Source organism: Pan troglodytes, chromosome 8 (genome assembly GCF_028858775.2).
Source record: "Pan troglodytes isolate AG18354 chromosome 8, NHGRI_mPanTro3-v2.0_pri, whole genome shotgun sequence".
In the NCBI taxonomy this organism is placed as follows: domain Eukaryota; kingdom Metazoa; phylum Chordata; class Mammalia; order Primates; family Hominidae; genus Pan; species Pan troglodytes.
Window position 1 is genome coordinate 96,450,682 of NC_072406.2, and position 22,509 is coordinate 96,473,190.

At 41.3% G+C, this 22,509-nt stretch overlaps 1 long non-coding RNA gene across 1 annotated transcript; it reads left to right on the plus strand.

Annotated features, from left to right (window-relative positions):
- Nucleotides 1-5,802: 5,802 nt before the first annotated feature.
- Nucleotides 5,803-20,490, plus strand: LOC134807106 (uncharacterized). The gene is made up of 6 exons (XR_010146742.1): nucleotides 5,803-5,888; nucleotides 14,050-14,246; nucleotides 14,420-14,606; nucleotides 14,801-14,870; nucleotides 17,232-17,969; nucleotides 19,077-20,490. It is a non-coding gene; the product is annotated as an uncharacterized LOC134807106 (long non-coding RNA).
- Nucleotides 20,491-22,509: the final 2,019 nt, after the last annotated feature.

Here is a 22,509-nt window from a genome sequence, read left to right on the forward strand (position 1 = left end):
CTGGATTTGGTGACTTGGTGGCCTTCATTGACCTGAGCAAGAGCTTTCAGTGAGGGGAAGAGAATAGAAGCCAGACTGGAAAGATAAGTGCTTGTTTTGCCAGGCATGGAGGCACACACCTGCAATTCCAGCACTTTGGGCTGAGGCGGGAGGGTCATTGGAGGCCAGGAGTTTGAGACCAGCCTAAGCAACATAGTAAGACACTGCCTCTATTTAAAAAAATTTTTTGTCATAGAAATGAAATGTTCGTTTTGAGAAATTTTGACTGAGATAGAAGAGAGAAACAAAATAACACAAGGGAGGGGAGGTCCTGTGTGCTTTTGTTTAACAAAGTGAAGCTTGAGCAGGTTTAAATGTTCTTGGGAAAGGTTGATTGAGAAGTAATTGAATATATGGGAAAGATAAGCAATAATTAATGGCATAGGGTTCTGAAAAGAGGAAGGGGGTAGGACCTCAGGCAGCAGGAGAGAAAGGCTGAAGGGGGCAAATTTTGATTTATTTGTGGGATTGGTGTTAGAAATTTGAGGAAATTCCCATTCAATGACTTCAATTTTCTTTGAGAAGAGGAAAATCTGCTGTTAACAAAGCAGGAAATAAGATGGTCAGAAGGTTGAGAGAATAAGAGCTTAAGATAATAGTTGAATTTCACAGAAGAGAATTGCAGATGCCACATAAGCACAAGTAGAGATGTTCAACATCATTTGGCATTAGAGAAATGCAAACTAAAACCACAATGAGAGAACTGCTTCCAGGAAAACGAAATAGAGGAACCCTTCCCTATTCCTCCTGCTAAGTGCCACTAAACACCCTCGAAGTTTTATGTGTAAAACAAACACAGGAGACTGAAAGACGCAGAGAAGGAAAAGCTGCCTAGAGATCTCAAGATGGAAGAATGACACAGTGGTGAGTTCTCTGGGTTTTCTTGTTGCCTCATTTATCCCACATTTGAAACTAAAGAAGAAGCCAGTAGCTCAGTCAAGATAATTAGTGCAGCAAAAAAAAAAAAAAAAAAAAATACAGCCCCAATAAAGGCCTGATGTGTTTAGCCAAATAAATGGGAAAAGGGCAGCCTTTAGGCATAGCTGTCTCACTCCAGCAAAATTCCATGGAAAAGACCATGGCCCCCATCCCCACCAGCCCAGCAAAGGTTGAATGGGGAGCCTAGACTTCTACTCTGTCAGAGCTGTAAAAAGGCAACAAAGACCCCTTTTGAGATGGTGTCAGGTAAGTCCAAGTAGGGAACTGAGACTTTTATGCTCAACAATCAGTAATGAGCCCACCCCAAATTGTCAGTGGAGACCACATGATCAGCCTGGACTTCCACTTCTATCTGGCAGTAATGAGGGGCCCTCCCCCAACCTCAGATGTCAACAGAGGCCAGGTAGAGAACCTGGACTTCTACTTCTACCTGGAAGTAACAAAGAGGTGACCCCTCCTTCCCTTGCCAGAAAAGTGCCAGGGAATCCCAGCTAAAACAGAAAGTTTAAATAAGATCCACAGGCTCATATTATAGGAAAATATCCAGATTGCAAGTGAAAATTACTCATCATATACAGAACCAGGAAGATCTCAAACTAGATGAAAAACAAACAATTATAGATGCCAACACTAAGATGAGAAAGAGATGATTAGGATTATCTGACAAAGACTTTAAAGTAGCTCATATATATATATATGTATATAGTGTGTGTGTGTGTGTGTGTGTGTGTGTGTGTGTGTGTGTGTGTTTTGAGACAGAGTCTCGCTCTGTTGTCCAGGCTGGAGTGCATTGGCCCAATCTTGGCTCACTGCAGCCTCTACCTCCGGGGTTCAGGCAATTCTCAAGCCTCAGCCTTCTGAGTAGCTGTGATTACAGGCGTGCACCACCATGCTGGGATAATTTTTTGTATTTTTAGCAGAGATGGAGTTTCACCATGTAGGCCAGGCTGGTCTCGAACCCCTGGCCTCAAGCAGTTTGCCTGCCTCGGCCTCTCAAAGTGTTGGGATTACAGGCATAAGCCACCACACCCGGCCAATATTTTAACAAACAATTTGGAACATGCATGAAACAAATGAAAAGAATTAGAAAAACTCATCTAGGAAACATTATATAAAGAAAAAACTCTGAATGGACTCAACAGCAGAATGGAGGGGAGAGAAGAAATATTAAACAAAATAAAGCAGGAGCAGCTACACTAATGTCAGATAAAGTAGATGTCAGAGCAAAGAAAATTACCAAAGAGAGAGAAGAACCCTATATATGATGAAGTGTAAATCCTCCAAGAAGACTTAATAATTCTGAAAGTGTATGCACAAAATGCCAGAGCTGAAAAATATGTGAAGCAAAAACTGATGGAATTGAAAGCAGAATGAAGCAATGGAAACTTCAACAACTCCCTCTCAATAATTGTGAGAACAACTAGGCGGAAAATAAGCCAGGATGTACAAGAACTCAACACACCATCAAGGAATGGTATCTAATCAACATTTATAGAATGTTCCACTCACCAGCAGCAGAATACACATACTTTTCAAATGCCCATAGAACATATACCATGACAGGTAATATTTTGTGTCACGGAGTGTAGTGGCATGATCTCAGCTCACTGCAACCTCCGCCTCCCAAGTTCAAGCAAATCTCGTGCCTCAGCCTCCCTAGTAGCTGGAATTACAGGCATGTGCCACCACGCCCAGCTAATTTTTGTATTTTTAGTAGAGACAGGGTTTCGCCAGGTTGGCCAGGCTGGTCTTGGCCTCCCAAAGTGCTGAGATTACAGGTGTGAGCCACCACACCTGGCCAACAAATTTAAAATAACTGAAATGATATAGAGTATGTTCTGTAATCATAATGAACCAAAATAGAAATCAACAACAGAAAAATAACAGGAAAATCTTCCAACATTTGCAAACTAAACAAAACACTTTTAAATGATTCATGAGTGAAAGGGAAAGCATCAAGGGAAATTTTAAAAATGCATTTAACTGAATGAAAATTAAAAAATAAAACATATGAAAATGCATAAGACACAGCTACATTAGTGCTGAGAGGCAAATTAATAGCACTAAATACATTCATTAGAAAAGAGAAAAGATTTCAACTCAATTATCTAAGCTCCCACCTCAAGAATCTACAAAAGAAGAGCAAAATAAACCCAAAGCAAGCAGAATAAAGCAAATAAGATAACAACAAAATTGGCTGGACGTGGTGGCTCACGCCTGTAATCCCAACACTTTGGGAGACCAAGGCGGGTGAATGACCTGAGGACAGGAGCTCGAGACCAGCCTGGCCAACATGGTGAAACCCCATCTCAAATAATAATACAAGAAAATTTAGCCAGGCATGGTGGTGCACACCTGTAATCTCAGCTACTCCAGAGGCTAAGGCAGGAGAATCACTTGAACCCAGGAGGCGGAGGTTGCAGTGAACTAAGATTGTGCCATTGCACTCCAGCCTGGGCGACAAGAGTAAAACTGCATCTCAAAAATAAATAAATAAATAACAGCAAAATCACTAAAATTAAAAACACAAATCTACAGAAAACCAATAAAACAAAGACCTTTCTTTTTTTTTTTTGGAAAAGGTAAATTCACAAAACTCTTGTAAGACAACAAAGAATAGAAGAGAGAAGACAAAAATCTCAAATATCAAGAATAAAACTGAGATATCTCTACAGATCCTGCAGACAGCAAAAGGATAATATGGAAATACTATAATCTACACTCATAAATCTCCAAGCCTAGATGAAATGGATCAATCCCTCAAAAAAGCACAAACTACTACAGTTCACCCAATATGAAATAGATAATTTAAATAGCCCTTTAGCCCAGTGCCGTGGCGCTTGCCTGTAATCCCAACTACTAGGGAGGTTGAGGCATAAGAATCGTTTGAACTTGGGAGGCGGAGGTTGCAGTGAGCTGAGATCACGCCACTACACTCCAGCATGGGTGACACAGCAAGATTCCCTCTCAAAAAAATAAAAACTAAAAACAAAGTTACTAACCCAACAACTATTAAGTAAATTGAATTTATAATTTCCAAACTCCTAAAAAAGAAATTCCAGACCCAGATGATTTTATTAGTGAATTCCATCAAATGTTTAAAGAAGAACAAATACCCATTCTATGCAATATTGTCTAGAAAATGGAAGCAGAGGAAACACTTCTCAATTCATTTTATGAAGTTAGTATTAACCTTATACCCACACTAGATATGACAAGAAAATAAAACTACAGACCAATACCTCTCATGAATATAGATGCAAAAACCCTTAACAGAATATTATCAAATAGAAATTAACAACCTACAAAAAGGATTATATACCATGATCAAACAGGGTTTATTCCCAGGGATACATGGCTAATTTTCATATGGGAAAATTAATCATTATAACCGATCATACTAACATACTAAAGAATTTAAAATCCCATGATCATATCAATAGATATAGAAAAGGTACTTGACAAAATTCCACACCCGTTCATAGGAAAAACTCAGAAATATAAGAATAGAGGAGAACTTCTTTAACTTGATACACAATCTACAAAAACTTATAGCTAACATACTTAATGGTGAAAAACTGAATTCTTTCCTCCTGAGATCAGGAGCAAAGCAAGCTGTCTGCTCTCACCAATCTTATTCAACATAGTGCTAGAATTTCTAGCTAGTGCAATTAAGGCAAGAAAAGGAAATAAAATGCATACAGGTTAGAAAGGAAGAAATCGAACTGCATCACTTTGCAGATGACATGGTTGTCTGCATAGAAAATCCCAAAGCATCTTACAAATAAGCTCCCAGAATTAAGTCACCATCAATGCAGGCTGCAGGATAAACATATAAAAAGCAAATTGTTTCTGTATACTAGCAACACATGGAAACTGAAATTAGAATACAATACCGCTTATAATTGCTCAAAGAAAATTAACTACTCAGATGCAAATATAAAATAGCATATACAGGATTTGTATACTGAAAACTATGCAATGCTGATGAAAGAAATCAAAGAAGATCCGAATACACAGAAAGACACATCATGTTCATGAACTGGACTATTCAACACTGTTAAATATTAATTCTCCCCAAATTGATATACAGGTAGAAAGCAATGACTATTAAAATCCTAGCAAAATGTTTGTAGCTATAGATTATTTTCAAATTCATAAGAAAGGCAAAAAAGCAAGATTACTTTAAAGTTTTTGGAAAAGAAAAATAAAGAAGGAGAAATCTGTGTATTCAATTTTAAGACACAGAGCTACAGTAACCAAGACTGTGTAATTTGGCAGAAGGATAGTCACACAGGTCGGTGGAACAGCACAGAGAACCCAGAAACAAACCCATACCAACATGCCCAACTGTTTTTGACAATGGTGCAGAAGCGATTCAATGGAAGGATAATCTTTCCAACAAATGGAAATCCACAGGCAAAAATAAATAAACAACAAACAAAAATAAACCTTGACCTATGTCCTACATCTTATACAAAAATTAACTCAAAATAGATCATGGATATAGATACAAAATGTAAAACTATACAACTTTCAGTAAAAAACTTAGGAGAAAATCTACAGAACAGAGGGCCAGGAAGAGTGTTCTCAGAATTGATACCAAAAGGATAAGTCCATAAAAGGAAAACCTGATAAATTGCTCTTCATCAAATTGAAAACTTTTGATCTGCAAAAGGACTCTGTTATGAGGATGAAAAGACAAGCTTCAGAATGGAAGAAAATATTTGGAAACAATATGTCTGACAAAGTGCTAGTGTCTAGAGTATATAAAGAACCTGAAGACTCAACTGTTAAAAAATAATGCAACTAGGGGGAGGAGCCAAGATGGCCGAATAGGAACAGCTCCAGTCTACAGCTCCCAGCGTGAGCGACGCAGAAAACGGGTGATTTCTGCATTTCCATCTGAGGTACCGGGTTCATCTCACTAAGGAGTGCCAAACAGTGGGCGCAGGTCAGTGGGTGCGCGCACCGTGCGCGAGCCGAAGCAGGGCGAGGCATTGCCTCACTAAGGAAGTGCAAGGGGTCAGGGAGTTCCCTTTCCGAGTCAAAGAAAGGGGTGACGGACGCACCTGGAAAATCGGGTCACTCCCACCCGAATATTGCGCTTTTCGGACCAGCTTAAAAAACGGCGCACCACGAGATTATATCCCACACCTGGCTCGGAGGGTCCTACGCCCACGGAGTCTCGTTGATTGCTAGCACAGCAGTCTGAGATCAAACTGCAAGGCGGCAGCGAGGCTGGGGGAGGGGCGCCCGCCATTGCCCAGGCTTGCTTAGGTAAACAAAGCAGCCGGGAAGCTTGAACTGGGCGGAGCCCACCACAGCTCAAGGAGGCCTGCCTGCCTCTGTAGGCTCCACCTCTGGGGGCAGGGCACAGACAAACAAAAAGACAGCAGTAACCTCTGCAGACTTAAATGTCCCTGTCTGACAGCTTTGAAGAGAGCAGTGGTTCTCCCAGCACGCAGGTGGAGATCTGAGAACAGGCAGACTGCCTCCTCAAGTGGGTCCCTGACCCCTGACCCCCGAGCAGCCTAACTGGGAGGCACCCCCCAGCAGGGGCACACTGACACCTCACACGGCAGGGTATTCCAACAGACCTGCAGCTGAGGGTCCTGTCTGTTAGAAGGAAAACTAACAAACAGAAAGGACATCCACACCGAAAACCCATCTGTACATCACCATCATCAAAGACCAAAAGTAGATAAAACCACAAAGATGGGGAAAAAACAGAACAGAAAAACTGGAAACTCTAAAACGCAGAGCGCCTCTCCTCCTCCAAAGGAACGCAGTTCCTCACCGGCAACGGAACAAAGCTGGATGGAGAATGACTTTGACGAGCTGAGAGAAGAAGGCTTCAGATGATCAAATTACTCTGAGCTACAGGAGGACATTCAAACCAAAGGCAAAGAAGTTGAAAACTTAGAAAAAAATTTAGAAGAATGTATAACTAGAATAACCAATACAGAGAAGTGCTTAAAGGAGCTGATGGAGCTGAAAACCAAGGCTCGAGAACTATGTGAAGAATGCAGAAGCCTCAGGAGCCGATGCGATCAACTGGAAGAAAGGCTATCAGCAATGGAAGATGAAATGAAGAGAGAAGGGAAGTTTAGAGAAAAAACAATAAAAAGAAATGAACAAAGCCTCCAAGAAATATGGGACTATGTGAAAAGACCAAACCTACGTATGATTGGTGTACCTGAAAGTGATGGGGAGAATGGAACCAAGCTGGAAAACACTCTGCAGGATATTATCCAGGAGAACTTCCCCAATCTAGCAAGGCAGGCCAACATTCAGATTCAGGAAATACAGAGAACGCCACAAAGATACTCCTCGAGAAGAGCAACTCCAAGACACATAATTGTCAGATTCACCAAAGTTGAAATGAAGGAAAAAATGTTAAGGGCAGCCAGAGAGAAAGGTCGGGTTACCCTCAAAGGGAAGCCCATCAGACTAACAGCGGATCTCTCGGCAGAAACCCTACAAGCCAGAAGAGAGTGGGGGCCAATATTCAACATTCTTAAAGAAAAGAATTTTCAACCCAGAATTTCATATCCAGTCAAACTAAGCTTCATAAGTGAAGGAGAAATAAAATACTTTACAGACAAGCAAATGCTGAGAGATTTTGTGACCACCAGGCCTGCCCTAAAAGAGCTCCTGAAGGAAGCGCTAAACATGGAAAGGAACAACCGGTACCAGCCGCTGCAAAATCATGCCAAAATGTAAAGACCATCGAGACTAGGAAGAAACTGCATCAACTAACAAGCAAAATAACCAGCTAACATCATAATGACAGGATCAAATTCACACATAACAATATTAACTTTAAATGTAAATGGACTAAATGCTCCAATTAAAAGACACAGACTGGCAAATTGGATAAAGAGTCAAGACCCATCAGTGTGCTGTATTCAGGAAACCGATCTCACGTGCAGAGACACACATAGGCTCAAAATAAAAGGATGGAGGAAGATCTACCAAGCAAATGGAAAACAAAAAAAGGCAGGGGTTGCAATCCTAGTCTCTGATAAAACAGACTTTAAACCAACAAAGATCAAAAGAGACAAAGAAGGCCATTACATAATGGTAAAGGGATCAATTCAACAAGGAGAGCTAACTATCCTAAATATATATGCACCCAATACAGGAGCACCCAGATTCATAAAGCAAGTCCTGAGTGACCTACAAAGAGACTTAGACTCCCACACATTAATAATGGGAGACTTTAACACCCCACTGTCAACATTAGACAGATCAACGAGACAGAAAGTCAACAAGGATACCCAGGAATTGAACTCAGCTCTGCACCAAGTGGACCTAATAGACATCTACAGAACTCTCCACCCCAAATCAACAGAATATACATTTTTTTCAGCACCACACCACACCTATTCCAAAATTGACCACATACTTGGAAGTAAAGCTCTCCTCAGCAAATGTGAAAGAACAGAGATTATAACAAACTGTCTCTCAGACCACAGTGCAATCAAACTAGAACTCAGGATTAAGAATCTCACTCAAAACTGCTCAACTTCATGGAAACTGAACAACCTGCTCCTGAATGACTACTGGGTACATAACGAAATGAAGGCAGAAATAAAGATGTTCTTTGAAACCAACGAGAACAAAGACACAACATACCAGAATCTCTGGGACACATTCAAAGCAGTGTGTAGAGGGAAATTTATAGCACTAAATGCCCACAAGAGAAAGCAGGAAGGATCCAAAATTGACACCCTAACATCACAATTAAAAGAACTAGAAAAGCAAGAGCAAACACATTCAAAAGCTAGCAGAAGGCAAGAAATAACTAAAATCAGAGCAGAAGTGAAGGAAATAGAGACACAAAAAACCCTTCAAAAAATTAATGAATCCAGGAGCTGGTTTTTTGAAAGGATCAACAAAATTGATAGACTGCTAGCAAGATTAATAAAGAAGAAAAGAGAGAAGAATCAAATAGACACAATAAAAAATGATAAAGGGGATATCACCACTGATCCCACAGAAATACAAACTACCATCAGAGAATACTACAAACACCTCTACGCAAATAAACTAGAAAATCTAGAAGAAATGGATAAATTCCTCGACACATACACTCTCCCAAGACTAAACCAGGAAGAAGTTGAATCTCAGAATAGACCAGTAACAGGAGCTGAAATTGTGGCAATAATCAATAGCTTACCAACCAAAAAGAGTCCAGGACCAGATGGATTCACAGCCGAATTCTATCAGAGGTACAAGGAGGAATTGGTACCATTCCTTCTGAAACTGTTCCAATCAATAGAAAAAGAGGGAATCCTCCCTAACTCATTTTATGAGGCCAGCATCATTCTGATACCAAAGCTGGGCAGAGACACAACCAAAAAAGAGAATTTTAGACCAATATCCTTGATGAACATTGATGCAAAAATCCTCAATAAAACACTGGCAAAATGAATCCATCAAAAAGCTTATCCACCATGATCAAGTGGGCTTCATCCCTGGGATGCAAGGCTGGTTCAACATACGCAAATCAATAAATGTAATCCAGCATATAAACAGAGCCAAAGACAAAAACCACATGATTATCTCAATAGATGCAGAAAAGGCCTTTGACAAAATTCAACAACCCTTCATGCTAAAAACTCTCAATAAATTAGGTATTGATGGGACGTATTTCAAAATAATAAGAGCTATCTATGACAAACCCACAGCCAATATCATACTGAATGGGCAAAAACTGGAAGCATTCCCTTTGAAAACTGGCACAAGACAGGGATGCCCTCTCTCACAACTCCTATTCAACATAGTGTTGGAAGTTCTGGCCAGGGCAATTAGGCAGGAGAAGGAAATAAAGGGTATTCAATTAGGAAAAGAGGAAGTCAATTCATTAGGAAAACATGAAGTCTGTTTGCAGACGACATGATTGTATATCTAGAAAACCCCATTGTCTCAGTCCAAAATCTCCTTAAGCTGATAAGCAACTTCAGCAAAGTCTCAGGACACAAAATCAATGTACAAAACTCACAAGCATTCTTATACACCAATAACAGACAAACAGAGAGCCAAATCATGAGTGAACTCCCATTCACAATTGCTTCAAAGAGAATAAAATACCTAGGAATCCAACTTACAAGGGATGTGAAGGACCTCTTCAAGGAGAACTACAAACCACTGCTCAAGGATATAAAAGAGGATACAAACAAATGGAAGAACATTCCATGCTCACGGGTAGGAAGAATCAATATCGTGAAAATGGCCATACTGCCCAAGGTAATTTACAGATTCAATGCCATCCCCATAAAGCTACCAATTACTTTCTTCACAGAATTGGAAAAAACTACTTTAAAGTTCATATGGAACCAAAAAAGAGCCCGCATCGCCAAGGCCATCCTAAGCCAAAAGAACAAAGCTGGAGGCATCACACTACCTGACTTCAAACTATACTACAAGGCTACTGTAACCAAAACAGCATGGTACTGGTACCAAAACAGAGATATAGATCAATGGAACAGAACAGAGCCCTCAGAAATAACGATGCATATCTACAAGTATCTGATCTTTGACAAACCTGAGAAAAACAAGCAATGGGGAAAGGATTCCCTATTTAATAAATGGTGCTGGGAAAACTGGCTAGCCATATGTAGAAAGCTGAAACTGGATCCCTTCCTTACACCTTATACAAAAATCATTTCAAGATGGATTAAAGACTTAAACGTTAGACCTAAAACCATAAAAACCCTAGAAGAAAACCTAGGCATTACCATTCAGGACATAGGCATGGGCAAGGACTTCATGTCCAAAACACCAAAAGCAATGGCAACAAAAGCCAAAATTGACAAATGGGATCTAATTAAACTAAAGAGCTTCTGCACAGCAAAAGAAACTACCATCAGAGTGAACAGGCAACCTACAAAATGGGAGAAAATTTTCGCAACCTACTCATCTGACAAAGGGCTAATATCCAGAATCTACAATGAACTCAAACAAATTTATAAGAAAAAAGCAAACAACCCCATCAAAAAGTGGGCAAAGGACATGAACAGACACTTCTCAAAAGAAGACATTTATGCAGCCAAAAAACACATGAAAAAATGCTCATCATCATTGGCCATCAGAGAAATGCAAATCAAAACCACAATGAGATACCATCTCACACCAGTTAGAATGGCAATCATTAAAAAGTCAGGAAACAACAGGTGCTGGAGAGGATGTGGAGAAATAGGAACACTTTTACACTGTTGGTGGGACTGTAAACTAGTTCAACCATTGTGGAAGTCAGTGTGGCGATTCCTCAGGGATCTAGAACTAGAAATACCATTTGACCCAGCCATCCCATTACTGGGTATATACCCAAAGGACTATAAATCATGCTGCTATAAAGACACATGCACACGTATGTTTATTGCGTCATTATTCACAATAGCAAAGACTTGGAACCAACCCAAATGTCCAACAATGATAGACTGGATGAAGAAAATGTGGCACATATACACCATGGAATACTATGCAGCCATAAAAAATGATGAGTTCATGTCCTTTGTAGGGACATGGATGAAACTGGAAATCATCATTCTCAGTAAACTATCGCAAGAACAAAAAACCAAACACCGCATATTATCACTCATAGGTGGGAATTGAACAATGAGATCACATGGACACAGGAAGGGGAATATCACACTCTGGGGACTGTTGTGGGGTGTGGGGAGGGGGGAGGGATAGCATTGGGAGATATACCTAATGCTAGATGACGAGTTAGTGTGTGCAGCGCACCAGGATGGCACATGTATACATATGTAACTAACCTGCACAATGTGCACATGTACCCTAAAACTTAAAGTATAATAAAAAAAAATTTTTTTTAAAAACAATGCAACTAAAAATGGGCAAATACATGCAGAGATATTGTACTGAAGAGAATATACAGATGGCAAATAAGCACATGAAAAGATGTTCAACCTTATTAGCCACTAAGAAAATGCAAATTAAAACCAGAGTGAGATAACCTCACATAGCTATCAAAATGACTAAAATTAAAAACAGGCCCCACATGTTGGCTCATGCCTGTAATCCCAAAATTTTAGGAGGCTGAGGCAGGAGGATGGTTTGAGCACAGGAATTTGAGACCAGCCTGGGCAACATAGTAAGACCCAGTCATTATAAATAAATAAATAAATAAATACAAACAGAGACAACATCTAATGCCAGTGAGAACATGAGGAAAATTCACCACTGACACGTTGCTGGTGGGCATGTAAAATGGTACAGCCACTCTGAAAGATAGCTTGATAGTTTCTTAAAAACTGAAAGTGCAACTACCATACCACCTAGTACACCTCCGGGCATTTAATCCAGAGAAATGAAGCCTTCTGTTCACACAAAAAGACCTATACACAAATGCTGATAATAGCCTTTTTGCCCCACAGTGGAATAAACATAGCTGTCCTTCAAAAGGTAAATGATTAAACAAACTGTAGTATGTACATACATGGAATAGTATTCAGTAATCAAAAATAATGAACTATTGATATACACAACAACCTGGATGAATCTCCAGAAATTTATACTGAGAAAAAAATCCCTGTAACAAAAGGTTACATACTGAATGAGTCCATTTATATAACATTTGTGAAATGATAAAATTTTAGAAATGGAAGACAGATTAGGATTTTTCTGGAGTTAGGGATGGAGTAGGGGTGGGAGGAAGGTGGGGGTGACTATAAAAGAATACATAATGAATCCTTGTGCTGTTACAGTTGTTTAGTATCTTTGTTACAATAAAGAATACATGAACCTACACAGATGATAAAATTGTATAGAATTTACACACACAAATGAGGACAAGTAAAATGGAAATCTGCATAAGATCAGTGAATTATATCCATGTTAGTATTCTTGTTGTCATATTATGCTATAATTCTGTAAAATATTACCATTAGAGGAAACTGGGAAAACTATGCAAAGGATCTCTGTATTATTTTTCTTTCTTTTTTTTTTTTTTTTTTTTTTTTTTTTTGAGACACAGATTTGCTCTGTCGCCCAGGCTGGAGTGCAATGGTGCGATCTTGGGCCACTGCAACCTCCGCCTCCTGGATTCAGGCCATTCTCCTGTCTCAGCCTCCCAAGTAGCTGGGACTACAGGCATGCACCACCACATTCAGCTAATTTTTGTATTTTTAGTACAGATGGGGTTTGTTTCACCATATTGGCCAGGCTGGTCTCGAACTCCTGACTTCAAGTGATTCGCCCACCTCAGCCTCCCAAAGTGCTGGGATTACAGACAGGAGCCATTGCGCCCTGCCTGGATCTCTGTATTATTTCTTACAGCTGCATGTGAATCTATAATTGTTTTTCCACACATAAATTAATACAATTATATATTTTGTTTCATATAAAAATATAAGTTGACTGGAGAGTGTAGTAGGAGAAGCTCGGGACAGTAGCCATGACCATTTGAGATAAGTGATTATAGTCCTGTTGTTTAAGTTCCTCTAGCACTTCTTGGCTGCTCAGGTAAGGCCTTGAGAGGAAATTATGTGGGGTCATCCAGAGGTGGGGTTTCGTTGATGACCAGGAGAAAAGAAAAAAAGAAAAATAAGGTTTAGGGCCATTAAAGTGACAGTGTTGAGAATCTAGTCTGACTGAGGAGGATAATGAAGAGAAAGAGGTGATGCTTTGGATGAAAGCAAGAGTCAACAGACTAGAAATCCTAATGAAGTAAAAACACAGAGTGGGGTAAGTGAGCATGCAAGCTGGTTGGAAAGGAGCAGTCAGGGAGAATGAAATTTTAATTAGACTATGAAGAGGGACCATCTTGGAGGGGACACGAGGTCAAGGATGACTATGCAAGTCATGGGTGAGGTGGAGTGGACAAGGAGTTCACTGGTAATAAGGAGGTCAAGGAAACAAGAGTCGCAGATATTGAATGCTGAAGTCATCAGATTTATGGACAGCTGATAGGGCGAAGAGCAGGACCTTGCACCAGGAACCTAATGCTTTAGCCTGTGAAGTGATGTGGTGGCTTAGTAACATGTCAGCTTGGCTAGGTGGAAGCAGATTTCCTAGAATCCCTTTCCTGTTTGTTTCCAGTTAGGCTTGGCCACAAGAGACAAATTGCAAGGCATGGAGACATTTTTCTAACACTTGAAAATTCTATGCAAGAGCACCAGGCAGCTCAGTCACCTTGTCACTTATCTACTGGGTCACCTTGTTGGCATGGGATGCCAGCCAGGCTTGCAGCTGCTCCATCCTCCCCTGAATTTGTACTTCAGCTTCTCCACTCATGGGTAAGTTATGTGTTTATCTGCTTTTCTTGCAAGACACCATATATTTAAAATTGGAGGCAGTGAAATACTAACATGGGTTCCAGTCCTTCTGTTTTCATTTCAGCTCATGCTTGTCATCTCCAGCTTGTCCTTGCTCTCTACCACTTTGCAATCATCTTCCCTTCCCTTCCCAGCCTGCCCTGAGGACTTCATGGTTCAGCATCAGATATGAAGACGACAGCCCTATAGAGACTATTTAACCAGCTTCTAAGGTGGTTAAATATCTTACCAGCCTATGTAAGGTCGAATCCTACTAACAAAGCACTAGTATATGTGATATCCCAGTGGTTTGCTTCTCTAATTGAACCCTGACTACTACAGGTAAGAATTTTGACAAGAATATATTAATTATTCTAGGAGGAAGAAAGGGAAACTCACTTCAGGTCAATAGAGATTGTCATTTGGGACCCCTTCAAGACAACCAATTATATGAGTCTCTCTAAAATATTGCTATCCAGCCCCCATTCCTCACTTTTGTCCTACTGGTAATAAGGCATTCATCATGTATCTTTCAGAAGTCCAGATACCACAGTCTGAGTAGTTCTTTAATCTGCTTATCTGGTGATTCCATCACAAATGGTTCAGGTAAGTCTGGCATGCCTTGGGCTTGGTGTGATTTTCTACACAAAACACAGATTATAGGTGGACCTGACAATTAATCTAATTAATAAGAAATGCTACATTCAAAGCATTTTATCCCAGACTCAGCTATCTCAGTTATAAGAAACATATGTTTTCTATTTGAGAACCCTTGGATTTATGCACATTCAATTTGGAGGTTAGAAGGAATAAGGATGAGAGTTCGTAGTGTCTGCTTTATCCAAACCTTTTTACAAGGTGAAGATGTGTTAACTAGTTACTATTTTGAGCTCTTCATACTAAAGTTTTGAGTGAAAAACACAATCTGCTAAGTCAAGGCAACAATATTTTTCTTTTTTTGAACTTACTGCACCATTTAAATTATGAAGAAATCAAATGTTAATAATCATAAACACTTTGTGTTGTAAAACGGCTTTCCCCTCTCTGTCCTTCACTGTACACTGTACTAAAATGTTTCAGATACTTCCAGAGACAACTGCCTTTAGAGGAGTCATACACATTCTCCTTCAGCCTGGACACTAACTCAGCAAGCAGCAGCTTCAGAATAATGCACCTGTGATCAGGCCAATTGGGATAGAGGCATCATCTGCCCTTATCTTCTCAGAGCCAAAGAAACTAACTTAATTTTCTGTATCAGCTTCATTTTCCCCTTTACTCAATGCCCAGAGATTAATTCTTGGTTTCAGCCCCACCCCATGAAAAGGATGTCTATTCAATCAGAGAGACACAAAGATGGCTTGTGCAAACCAAGCAAAAAAGACACAAGAGGAATTTATTCTGGTTAATAAGCTGAGAGCAAACATGTAGAGGCTAATTGTATGGTGAGTACAAGAAGAGTTTCTTATCTGGGGAGTGTATAATGTTGGGGTAGACACTGTCATTTGTTTTCTTATCCAATAGCCATCATTCTTCATTGCTTAGGAAAAAAACTTTGTGCTACAGCTGTCAGGCAAGTGGCATGGGATTTAGGAGAAAATTATTTGCTGTCAGCCCTGAAGGATGAAGGAATCACAATTTCTCTGTACAATCATGGTAGTCAGCTTTCAAGATTCCTCCAACGATTCTCATCTCCTGCTATTCATGCCCTTGTGTAGTTATCTCTTGCACAGAATAGGGCTGATATGTGACCAGTAGGATATTGTGGAAATGGCAGAATTTGATGTTCATAAAAGATGTTGCAGCTTTTACCTCGCTCTCTCAGATTATTCACCCTGGAGAAGGCTGTTGTTTATCTTTTCACATTGTGAAAACATTCAAGTGGCCCTCTGTGAAGTCCATGTGATCAGGACTTGAGGCTTCCTGACAATAGCCACCATGAATTTGCCGACCATGTGAGTGGCACAACTTTGTTCAGGTGACTGGAGGCCCAGCTGGCATTTTGCCTGCTATTTCATAAGAGACTCCAAGCCAGAACCATCCAACAGAGCCAACTAAGTCTCTTCCAAATTCCTGGCCCGAAGAAACTCTGAGAGATAATACATATTTATTGTTATTTAAGTCACTGAATTTCAGAGTAATTTGTTATGCAGAAATAAATAACACCAATTGTGTTGAATCCCATTTCTCTCTCATGGTATATATGTAGTCAGAAAACCATAGACTAAAATCCACAGGCATATATGATAGTCCTTGACATTACCCATGTCTTATTTTAATAATCCTGGCTAGTTAAGTACTGCTAATCCATATCTCCAGAAAAATTTAGAAAGCCCTGATTTGCAGTGTTTACCTAGTTGTGTGGTGCAAATATTCCCACTGGTTGACATCATGCTACCAACACAGAGTTGGGAAGAAATGCACACAATTGGTTCTTGCAAGCTCATATGAGCCCCAACGCACCACTGAATTGAGCTCAGAAGAAATAGATTGGGTCAAGTAATCATACTGACCTCTGCCTGTTTGGCCAGAAGGATCTTCAGAGGTAGTGTAATGTTTTGACAATAGCTTTAGGACCAAATGACCAGGAACCTAATTTTGCCTGTGCTGTTTTCTGGCTGAGTGACCTCAATAGGTACTGCTTATTGGCAATAAGTGTCAGATTCTTCATCTGTCAAATGAGGATGGCAATTTCTGCTCATCAGAGATTTGAGAGAATTAAATGAAAATAACAATAGCAAAAACAACAGTTATAAGTACTTATTATATATCAGGCCAGAGTTGCTTATAAGATATCATTACTTAATTTAATAATACAGGCAAAGCAGTAGGGACTAAATGAATGCTAACTATCAGCATTGTTATTACATTTCTGAGCAGGGAGCTGTTCATTAGAATGAACACTGAATCAGAAATTGTTGGAACTGACCTGTCTCCTATTTTCCAACCTCAATTCTTCGTCTTCCTAAGTTGGGCAAAAGGCTCCAGTGAAGAGCTGTGAGGCTTATGTATGGGGACTCACCAGGGGCCAGCCCAGGCTGCCCACAAGACCATGAGCCACCCTGTGACTGAATGAAGTGGAGAGAAGGGAAAGTAGTTAGGGAATCAAGAAAAGTGTCTTTCAGCACCATGGCCAGAAGTTGTGCCACAGAATTGGAACAGGGAAACCTAGAGAGCCAGTGCTGTCCTAGTCCTAGTGCTGAATGATCCCACTGGTGTCCTTAGAAGGGCTCTGACTTCAGCCCACCAGCAACATGTGGACTTATAAGCTTTCTAGCAGAGTTGGAGATCCCCAGGAAAAAGAAATCTCTTAAAATGAAATGAAACTTCAATCAACCAAGGCTTTCTAGCCTGATGTGAGTTGTCTTTACACACATATACCTTTTTAACAAAGAAGAAGAAAAGAATGGACATTGATAGAACTTGCATTCTGTGTTCATCACCAGGATAGTTGCTTTATAAACATCATTTTGTTTTTAGTCACAACCCCATGCAGCATTTTCCTTACTGACAAAGAACCTGAGGCATGGAGAATTTAAGCAACTCCCTGAAGGCCACCCAGCTAATCAGCAGTGGGAAAAGAATTTAATTCTAGATCTTTCATTCTAAAGCCCAGCTCCTTACACGCTTTGGATGCTACTATTTCCAAAACGTCAACAACACTTTGGACTATCAACCTGTCTAAAAACTAAAGAGTATTTGAAGCAGGTAATACAAATTGTTTTCTAATTTATTATGGTCAGTTCTCTTCTTTGAATCCAGGTGATGCTGATGTCTTCATACCTCCTCTTCACCCTTCAGAAGAGGTCCTCTTGCTTCTAGAAAGAGAATACAAATAGCTACATTCCTACTCAGTGGGAGAAAGTGAGACTGTTCCAGAAGATGAGGACTTAGGCTGGTAATGTCCTGAGGAAATGACTATGCCAACCTAGGGATCCCCTTGTGTGTGGTAAGGTCCCCAATGAACAGAATGGGGCCCTCACCTGACCACATCTCAGGCCTGGCTTCAAGATGGGTTTCAAACCAGAAAGTAATCATATCGGATGATTACTACATACCACATACATTGCCATCCTCATTTTATAGATGAAGAATCTGACTCTTATTGCCAATAAGCAGTGCATGTTGAGGTCACTCAGCCAGGAAATAGCAGAGGCAAATTTAGGCTCCTGGTCATTTGGTCCTAAAGCTATTGTCAGTAATCTCAGTATGCCTGAGATGTGGTCAGGTCAGCATACTTTAGAATGAACTTTTATGCTAAGATAATAACATGGTGGTTAAGTATTGACTCAGATTGTCTACATTCGCATTAAGTTTTCACTGTGCTAAACTTAAGTTTTCAGCTGTGTTATTTGGGGGCACTAACTCCATAAGCCTCAGGGTTTTTTTTCTGTTGTTGTTTTTGTTTTGAGATGGCGTCTCGCTCTGTTGCCCAGGCTGGAGTGCAGTGGCGCAATCTCGGCTCACTGCAACCTCTGCCTCCCAGGTTCAAGCAATTCTCTGCCTCAGCCTCCCGAGTAGCTGGGATTACAGGCGCCCGCCACCATGCCTGGCTAATTTTTGTATTTTTAGTAGAGAGGGGGTTTCATTATGTTGGCCAGGCTGGTCTTGAACTCCTGACCTCATGATACACCTGCCTCGGCCTCCTAAAGTGCTGGGATTACAGGGGTGAGCCACTGTGCCCGGCGGGTTTTGTAGCTTTAAAATGGGAACTATAAGGTTGTTTACATGCAATTATGTATGTCATGTGCTTTCCCTAAGGAAATTATTCAATAAACTTTAGGTAGTTTTATTATTATTATTATTTCTGTGCAGCGATGCAGGCCACTGAAGGAAAGGGTGCACATTTTCAACAATAAAAGAGAGACATTCCTTTAGTGTATCTCCATATTCCCTGAAGGGGAGCTGGAATGACATGACGGACTTGGCCTCAGGGCCCCAAGCCTTCCCTGTTGCAGTCTTCATGACACTCCTCAGAAGCAGCAACCCCAGCCATGTCTGGAACCATTCCTTACCAGACAGGAGGATATCATGGCCTCAACTCATGATCTGTACCAAGCCAAACCTCTTTTGGGGTACCCACCAAGCCTCAGGCCTCACCTTCTCTGCCCTGTTGTCCCTGTCCATCTGTCCTGGTTTCCTACTAGTTTCCACTACTGGACACTTGTCTGAGGCTGGGTCCCCACCTGGATCTTGTGGCCTCTTGCCCAGGGCTTGGAGGGAAGCTGCTCCCACACTTGAAGATGACAGCTGAGCATGGTCCTTTGTGGGCGTGCTGTCAGGAAGATGACAGTGCAATCTGTTTAATGTGCCAGTTGTCTCTGTGAGTCCCTCATCCGGATGAGCACTTGTCACACCCCTGCAGAGCCCCAGCTGGTTCTTAGAGAGGTGCTCCAGCTCTGTGATTACCTAATCTGGCTTTCCAATCTACCCCACAATGTGTCATTGCTGAGGTCCCTGTGGGTCTTGCAGATAAACTTGCTACAGTCATCCTACACAAAAAAGAAGCTCGTTATCATGAAACCGGCCTGCTTTTTAGCTCCTGGGCCCTAACTCACCCCAGATTGCTGCCAGCTCTTTTGTTTTCCCACTTAGACCAAAGGGATTGAGAAGCTTTCCCATTCCTTGGAGCTGCCACCCTCCATTCTAAGGCAGTCTCCCCCTTCACCCTGCTTGCTGCACCCCAGATGCTGCAAGGCCCATGTGCTGTTTTTGACTTCAGTACTTCAGATTGCTGTAGGAACACAGGAGGCAGCAGCCAGATGAGAAATTGAGTCTGACTCTGGAGTATTATAAAGTCCTTATAGTTACTGGCCTTAGGTATAGGGTCTGTATTATTAAAGAGAAATTATTCACCAAACACTTGTTAAAAATGGCAAGACAGTTTATTTAAGAGCATTGCAATAGGTAAGTGCTATGGTCTCAATGTTTGTGTCTCCCTCAAATTCATAAGTTGAAACTTCACTTCCAAGATGAAGGAATTAGGAGGTGGGCACTTTAAGGGATGATTATGTCATAGGCCAGAGCCCTCATGAACGAGATCAGTGCCCTTCTAAAAGAGGCATTGGGAGAGACCCCTCAACCTTTCCATCATATGAGGACACAGCCAGGAAGCATCATCCACGAACCAGAAAATTGGCCCTTACCAGACACTGAATCTGCTGATGTCCTGACCATGGACTTCTGAGCCTTCTGAACTGTGAGAGAGAAATTTCTGTCGCTTATAAGCCTTCTGGTTGATGATATTTTGTTATAGCAGCCCAAACAGAAGGGGACAGGGAGAGAGATGGAACTCAACTTCAAATACAAACAGGGACAAGTGGGGATTTATAGCCAGTGGGCCCGGTGAGGCAGAGGACAGAGAATTACTATGGGGAACTTGGGATAGGGGAGAGAGACCTGATTAGATATCAAGGGCAGGGGGGATTCCCAATAAACTGCCTCAGCAGAATTTTTGCTAAAACTGGGCTCAGCAGGCCATGGAGGAGGCCTAGTTGAGAAGAGAGCTCAGAGTGTGGTCAATGAGAGAGGCTTTGTCAGTTTCAGTCAGGGTTCTTCAGAGAAACAGAAACAATAAGAAAGAGAAAGATTGAGATTTATTTTAAGTGATTGAGTCATGCAACTGTGGATGCTGGCAAGTCTGAAATCTAGGGCAGGCCCTTTGGATGGAAATTCAGACAAGAGTTGAAATTGTAATCTTGGGCCCAAAGTCTGCAGGGCAGACCAGTGGGCTGGAAATCTAGACAGGATTTCTATGTCAGTTTTGAGGCAGAATGCCTTCTTTCCCTGACACCTCAGCTTTTGCTCCTAAGGCCTTCATCTGATTGGATGAGGCCCACCCACATCATGGAGGGTAATCTGCTTTACTTAAAGTCTGCCAATTGTAAATGTTAATCACATCTACAAAATGCCTTCCTAACAACATCCAGACTAGTTGACCAAACAACTGGCCCCAATCGCCTAGCCAAGTTGACAAGAAAAATTAGCCATCACAGGGTCTGAAGAGAGTATGTGGACACCTAGACAGGTATGTTCAGTCCACGTTTGCTTCCAAGGGATGCTCAAAAGTCTCCTCAGTTGATCCTATTTTTTAGGGAAGACAATGCAGAGGATCCTCCCCCACCCCCATCACCCCTTTCCATAACCTAGAGATAAAAATGAGGTAAGAAAGATTTGTTCCTGGGCCGGGTGTGGTGGCTCATACCTGTAATCCTAGAACTTTGGGAGGCCAAGGTGGGTGGATCACCAGCTCAGAAGTCCGAGACCAGCCTGGCCAACATGGCAAACTCCCATCTCTACTAATAATACAAAAATTAGCCAGGCGTGGTGGCGGGCAACTCTAATCCCAGCTACTCAGGAGGCTGAGGCAGGAGAATCGCTTGAACCTGGGAGGCGGAGGTTGCAGTGAGCCAAGATTGTGTCTCTGCACTCCAGCCTGGGCAACAAGAGCAACAAAAAACAAAAAACAAAAAAATTAAAACAAACAAACAAACAAAAAAAAGATTTGTTCCTGTACCTCAAGTGGACAACTGATGTCCAGAGACCCACTGGACTGAGAACATCCACCTTCCTCAGTTTCTGACTGCCGAGCAATGATGACTGGGGACATTTCATGCAGGTACATCACCGAGGAGTGAAGAAAGTAGTCACCTGAACCAAATAGTAAGGTCTCTGTCCCAGAGAGCCTGGGGGTTTGGCAAAAATGCTGTGAACACCCATACGGGCATTGCATTGTTAATCTGTACATGTGAACAAGAAAGGATTAGCCCCCAGACTTCATACTCAAGGATGATTGTAGTGGAAAGTCCCACTTCCCATTGTGCTTCTGCTTCCTGATGCTCAAGAATAAGCTTTAGGCTTGACCAAGTGGGGGTGGGAGGAAACACAAACAGAAACTGCCACTACCCTCCCCACAAGTAGAAAAATTTAAGAGTGTCTTGTTCTCTAATGAAGTTTTGTAACAGTAGCCTACATGGTGAAAACAAAGCTGAAGCCGCCTCCAGCGTGCTTGAAACCAGGTTTAAGCTGCTGGCTGCTACTGTTGCTTCACCAAGCACTTTAGTTCCAGGGAATGGGCTTCACCTCTGTTTCACAGAGAAGTCCCCTTTGCCAAAGAATGTGGGTGGCCTACAGAGAAGCAGGGCAGTGAATATACTTTCCCTGCCTTCTGTGATGCATTTTCTTTGTGCAGCTCTAAAGCAAGATTGTTTGTTGTTATAATGACGGCCTTTCCGTCTTTACTTACAAC